The sequence below is a fragment of the Panthera uncia genome, assembly GCF_023721935.1.
Source record: "Panthera uncia isolate 11264 chromosome A1 unlocalized genomic scaffold, Puncia_PCG_1.0 HiC_scaffold_17, whole genome shotgun sequence".
Classification (NCBI taxonomy): Eukaryota; Metazoa; Chordata; class Mammalia; order Carnivora; family Felidae; genus Panthera; species Panthera uncia.
In genome coordinates, this window is record NW_026057577.1 from 25,480,583 (window position 1) to 25,487,540 (window position 6,958).

Genomic DNA, 6,958 nt, shown 5'->3' on the forward strand with positions numbered 1-6,958 from the left:
GACCCCGAATAGCTAAAGAAATTTTGAAGAAGACCAAAGCGGGAGGCATCACATTCCCAGACTTTAGCCTCTACTACAAAGCTGTAATCATCAAGACAGCATGGTATTGGCACAAAAACAGACACATAGACCAATGGAATAGAATAGAAACCCCAGAATTAGACCTACAAAAGTATGGCCAACTACTCTTTGACAAAGCAGGAAAGAATATCCAATGGACAAAAGACAGTGTCTTTAACAAATGGTGCTGGGAGAACTGGACAGCAAAATGCAGAAGCATGAAACTAGACTACTTTCTTACACCACTCACAAAAACTCAAAATGGATGAAAGACCTGAATGTGAGACAGGATACCGTCAAAACCCTAGAGGAGAAAGCAGGAAAAAACCTCTCTGACCTCAGCCACAGCAATTTCTTACTTGACACATCCCCAAAGGCAAGGGAGTTAAAAGCAAAAAAGAACTACTGGGACCTCACGAAGATAAAAAGCTTCTGCACTGCAAAGGAAACAATCAACAAAACTAAAAGACAACCAATGGAATGGGAAAAGATATTTGCAAATGACGTATCAGACAAATGGCTACTATCCAAAATCTATTAAGAGCTCACCAAACTCCACACCCGAAAAACAAATAATCCAGCGAAGAAATGGGCAGAAAACATGAATAGACACTTCTCTAAAGAAGACATCCAGATGGCTAACAGACACATGAAAAGATGCTTAACATCGCTCCTCATCAGGGAAATACAAATCAAAACCACACTGAGATACCACATTATTGCCAGTCAGAGTGGCTAAAATGAACAAATCAGGAGACTAGACTAGAGATGCTGGCGAGGATGTGGAGAAACGGGAAACCTCTTGCACTATTGGTGGGAATGCAAACTAGTGCAGCCACTCTGGAAAACAGTGTGGAGGTTCCTCAAAAAATTAAAAATAGATCTACCCTATGACCCAGCAATGGCACTGCTAGGAATTTACCCAAGGGATACGGGAGTGCTGATGCCTAGGGGCACTTGTACCCCAATGTTTATAGCAGCACTTTCAACAATAGTCAAATTATGGAAAGAGCCTAAATGTCCATTAACTGATGAATGGATAAAGAAATTGTGGTTTATATACACAATGGAATACTATGTGGCAATGAGAAAGAATGAAATATGGCCTTTTGTAGCAATGTGGATGAAACTGGAGAGTGTTATGCTGAGTGAAATAAGTCATACAGAGAAGGCCAGATACCATATGTTTTCACTCTTACGTGGATCCTGAGAAACTTAACAGAAGACCATGGGGGCAGGGAAGGAAAAAGAAAAAGGGTTAGAGAGGGAGGGAGCCAAAACATAAGAGACTCTTAAAAACTGAGAACTGAGGGTTGATGGGGGGTGGGAGGGAGGGGAAAATGGGTGATGGGCATTGAGGAGGGCACTGTTGGGATAAGCACTGGGTGTTATATGGAAACCAATTTGACAATAAATTTCATATTAAAAAAAAAGAATTAAAAAATTAGTCTTAGTCCCGAGAGAAAATCATACCTGATTGGCAAAACAAATGGTTCTAGATCTTTACTCTTCAAGAGGCTGACAACCTAAGGAGTAATATAATAAAGAAGTGCTGTGTAATATAAAAAGTCCCCCAAATAATTCTGTGACTCTTCCCTTTCCCTCTTTCTCATTCTACTTCTAATAATTGATAGTAGCTCCTATACTGAAAGAGCGGACCTACGCCAGCCGACTCCATCTTGTTCTGAGTCCTCCACCTTGAGTGACTATGTCCCTGACATGGCCCCTTTCTGGGAAAATCGCAGAAACCTCAGACCTAGCCTCCTCCCTTTGAGTAACCTCCCGCTCACCAGTTCAAACTTCCCGATCAAAACACGCCTGGCGAGGGGCGCCTGGGTGGCTCAGTCGGTTAAGTGTCCGACTTCAGCTTAGGTCACGATCTCATGGTCCATGAGTTCGAGCCCCGCGTCAGGCTCTGGGCTGATGGCTCAGAGCCTGGAGCCTGCTTCTGATTCTGTGTCTTCTTCCCTCTCTGCCTCTCCCCCGTTCATGCTCTGTCTCTCTCTGTCCCAAAAATAAATAAACGTTAAAAAAAATTTTTTTTTTTAATTAAAAAAAAACACACCTGGCGACCTGCGTAACAGGACTCTGACCCTTCCCCAGCCAATCAGCCGAGGCCACTGCCATTACCTCACCAACTGCCCCTAGACCCCTATAAAACCTTTGTGCTTTTGAAACTCGCTCTCTCTCTCTGGTATCTCACCGCTGCGTTGGTGCAGGTAGGGATTGAGCTCGAGCTAGCTCAAATAAAGGCTCTTTGCTTTTGCATTGGACTCGGCTCCCTGGTGGTCTTTGGGGATCACAAATTCTGGGCATAACAATACCAGGTTAATCATTAGAATCTTCTAGTGTGTTTTTAAAAACATAAATTCCTTGGTGTGCCTACAGGGCAATCCAGTATTGATTATACTTATATAACTCATGAATGTGGCCACTTGATTCCCTGTCTCATCAGTCTCCAAAGGCTCACTGTCAAATCCCTGTGAAATTTATGTCAAAGTGAATATGCAGGTCTTAGACTTAACTAGTTAAGAAGCACAAAAAACAGTTGCTTTCCCATCCATTATAGTTAAGGATGTGATGTAAGAAAGAGAAGCTCATCACAGCCAAATGGAGGTCACCTCACCCCTTCAGGATGGAGATGAGCAGAGAGGCAGTTGAGAAGAGAACCTAGGCAAGAAGGGCCAATAGAGGAACTAAGTGTTACATTCACAGAACAAACCACCAATGCATACATTTGTCCATGATGGAGACAGAAAACTCAAAGCAGGAAATGGATCAAAAAAGATGACTAAAAGGAGTATATGCCACCCTGAGAAAACATTTTATCCTAGGGCTGGTCAAGTCAGGAAAAGTTCAGTTAGAATTGTTACGGAACCTGGTCTGGATCACCCAGCGGAAGAACCAAGAGGCACTTGGATATCTTGGAAGGCAGGAGATTTATTTCACCCCGGTGGGCACAGAGGAGATGGCTTTCCAGAGGTCTGAGTTCTGAGCGCAAGCATGGGGGACAATTTATAGTAGTTACTTCCGCATTAGTAGTAATTTGGTGCACGTGGCAAGCAGGATAGGAAGAAGAACCTTGAAGGGGAGTCTTGGGGTGGGGACTGGAATTACCCTCTCAGTCCTGTCGGCCATCTTACAACATAATTATGTTAAGATTCCCTATCAGAATCACAAAGGGAGCTTATCCATAGGACAAGGCTGGCTTTTGCTTTCAACGTCTATGTGTTTTCTTCTGTGAAAGCTGTTCCCGGCAGCACCAAGAACATGGTTTCCCGTATTCCCGTAACCAGTGGGTCCATTCTGACTACAGAGAGAATTGCCCTCAGACTATATTACAGGGACATCATCTCATGAAGGTACAGGTTTAAAGAAACAGTCTTAGCTTAGAGCTAGCTCTTCCAGGAAGACTTCTCTGAATGTTCAGGTTGTATACCTATTCACTGGGACTCAGGACCACTGCACACATACGTCCTTTAATGCTTTTCTAATTATTTAGAAAGTAGCTGTTCATATGCATGTCTCTCAAAAAAAAAAAAAAAAAAAAAACCACTATGGTCTCTCTATGAGAACTGGTACTGTCTTCTCTGCTTTCCTAGCCCTAATTCCCAGGACAAAAACCAGCACATGAAATGTGCTAAAGAACATTTGTTGTCTAGTTTCCTAATTTTGTCCCAAAGGACAAAATGTGTATCTTTTCTTTCTTTTTGGCTCAGCCACACCAGTGAACTGCGCTGGGCTAAACTATTGGAGCTAACAGTAATAGACTCGAGTGCTCTTCATGTCAACAGAGAAGTGAGTGCCTCTCACCTGCAGAGAGGCAGAGAAACCTAGCACAAGAGGGGCCACAGGTGGGAGCAAAGGATTCTGTGTGGTTCTCTATTACTTTCTTTTTTTTTTTTAATGGTTTCCATTTTTCTTTTTATTATAACATGAGCTAAATTTAAGGAACTAATCTTTTGACTTTATTTCCCAGAGTTGTCAGAATATACAAGTGACAATGTAACTCATGAAAATATACTGAAAAGTATAAGAGCTGATGTAAAATGGTAATCAAGGTTCCAGGTATCAAGGAATTAGAGTAAGTGAAGAATGAAATCAGTCAGGCTACTGCCTGAGAGACGCAGGATGCACTGGTTTAGCAAGGTGCCATCAAGGAATAGGAAAACATCAAATGTGTGGTGGTAAGTCATAGCATGAGAAAGATTTCCACTGGGCAACTCTCCACCCTTTTTACTTTTGTAAATGAGTTTTTCTTCATTTAATAACAGGATTCTCTTAAGCTAACATTTCAAAATTAAAATCATTTGTATAGGTAAAGTAAATCACAGTATAATGATTAGGAAAATTTTCTTCTTTTTTAAATCAAAAACCCTCCAAATGGTCAGGGATTGATGGAGTGGTGATGACAAATGTACATTTCAGATTGTCATCACCAATGAAAAAATAAAACATTTTTATGGACTTAAAACTGTCAATGCACTTAGATTTGGCAAAAGGAAAATTTAAAACACCTCTATATTAATACAAGGCCAATAGAAATTGGCCATGTAATGAGGTCATTTTAGTGAACTACCAACATGTAAATATAAGAAAAGTAATTTCTTGGTCAATTTCAGTGAAACTTTTAAAAAGATTGTCTCTAGAGAACATTTGTTGAGAACAATGCTTTTTCAGTCACATTCTGATACTCAAATTCACTTTATAATCCAATTATAGATTCATCTTTTAATTGCATTAATTTTTAAAAAGCTGTGACATTTCCATTTCTTCAGGAGATATTTTCATCACTGTGTTCTTCAATTCCACAGGTTAAGCTTCCTTCATTATTATTAATAACTTTATACATGTTAGAGAGATTGCCATTCACTGCTTTTTTGTCTTTCAAAAAGACAAAGGGAGACTACCTAGAATAAAGCTGATATCTTTAGAGGCATGCAACAAGAATATTCCCACAATGATTGTAAAAGTACCATCAAAGTACCATCAACATCATCAATAGGCATATCTTGCCACTTCTCAAAAAGACCAGCTAAACATGGGGCACCGGGGTGGCTCAGTTGGTTAAACGTCTGACTTTGGCTCAGGTCATGATTTTGTGATTTGTAGGTTTGAGCCCCATGTCAGGTTCTGTGCTGACAGCTCAGAGCCTGGAGCCTGCTTCAGGTTCTATGTTTCTCTCTATCTCGGCCGCCCCCCCCCCCCCCCCCCCCCCCCATTACCTGGGCAGGGCCCTGGTAATTAATCTGTGTGCTCTCACAGACTATAAGGCTCAGCAGCAGAATCCTGGCCAGATGTCACAACACAGGCTTTCCAGCAAACATCTCTTTGATATCAAGGCTCAGGCCCTTAACACAGGACAACAAAAACACTCTGATTACAGAGCAGATTTCTATGTACACAAGAATGTTTGTCTGTCCATGGCAAGGTCCCACCTCAAAGATTAATATCAATGACACAATGACCACAAGGGTTGCAAAGACTACAAAACCTGGATCTCCCAGCTTATGAGACATTTCGTTTGAAGTCTTGATCTCCTCTTCTCTAGAGCATGAATGACCATAACTATAGATTCTAGAATACTTAGCAAACAACCAATTTTCCCATGAAAATTATGTCTTTCATTTAGAGTGGGTGTATGAAGAAAGGATGCACTTACCGGGATGCTGAGAGCTCCTAATGAAGTCACAAGGGTGGCTGGTGCAAAGGCATATGCAGCAAAGTTGGCCACCTCACCTGCTCCCATTGATAGCAATCCAGCCCACCACAATGATTCTTTAAGATATGCATGGCCACCTTGACCTGCTCTCTTGGAGTCTTTCCTGGCAACTTGCAGAAGACTTTGTTTTGTTTGTTGTTGTTGGGTTTTTTTTTTTTGTTTGTTTTTTCAAAATGAAACTCTTGCCAATGAAAATGCTGGAGCTCATAGCCAATCCCAGAACAGTGTAAAAGTTGTATTTTCCATGCCCCTGGATCACTTCATTCGTTACTGAAAAAGTTCTTATGAGTCACAATGATCACAAAACAGAGAAATGATTGGCGCTGGAGGCAGGATTATGCAGTCTTCAAATATGTAAGTTTAATATGGTCTCTCTTATGAAAAAAGGCTGAAAGAGGTTTTAGAGATGACTATTCACTCCCATTTTCTTATAAATAATACTCTACTCTCATTTAAAGTTTTAAACCCAGGCAGAGTAGCTCGAGCCCCAGTTGGAGGCTGGCCATGTGGCTTCCCCTCCACTATCTGGCCCTGATCACCTCCACTCATACGCCCACACAGGCTGCACAGGCCGCCCCCTCTTGAGCTCCCGCAGCCAGTGCCTTCCTTGCCATACAGGAGGAGGTGAGAGCATCTAGGGCTGCAGCCATGCGCACCTGGCCTCCTCCATGGGGGCGCACCGAGGGGAACCTGCCCCAGATGACATGCAACCCCTAACCCCTGTCTCAGGAACCAAGGGCAGTTCTCTATCACTTTCCATCCCAAGAAGTCATCTCAATTCCAGGTGCTGAAGGAGACATCATCACATTAGGAGAAGGGGGTAAAGGCTTTTTTTCTCTTCTGGGGTGTTATTTTAAAACAGTCCCTAAAGATTTATCTTTAATAATTTAGAGGCCCCATGAGAAGAAGACAAAACTTCCATATGAGCTCTGACCTTCTCCTGCCACTCAAAACACAGCTCAGAGGAGTAACATTTTGCCCTTACCAAAAAATAATCCAAATGAGGTTCAAAGAATCCTCCAATACCATAATCACCAACCTGGCAGTAAAAAAACAAACAGGGTTAACTAGGTGGACAACCCTTAAGGCAGTCTAGGAACTCTGCATTCCCAAGCCTGCACTTAAGTGAAGATACAATAAGCAGTTTATCTGGCACCTGCATCTAGATGAGGAAAT

The 6,958-nt window shown here is 41.9% G+C and overlaps 1 pseudogene; it reads right to left on the minus strand.

The window, feature by feature from the left end:
• Positions 1–4,807: 4,807 nt before the first annotated feature.
• Positions 4,808–6,432, minus strand: LOC125935201 (magnesium transporter NIPA2-like; annotated as a pseudogene).
• Between the last annotated feature and the right edge of the window lie 526 nt (positions 6,433–6,958).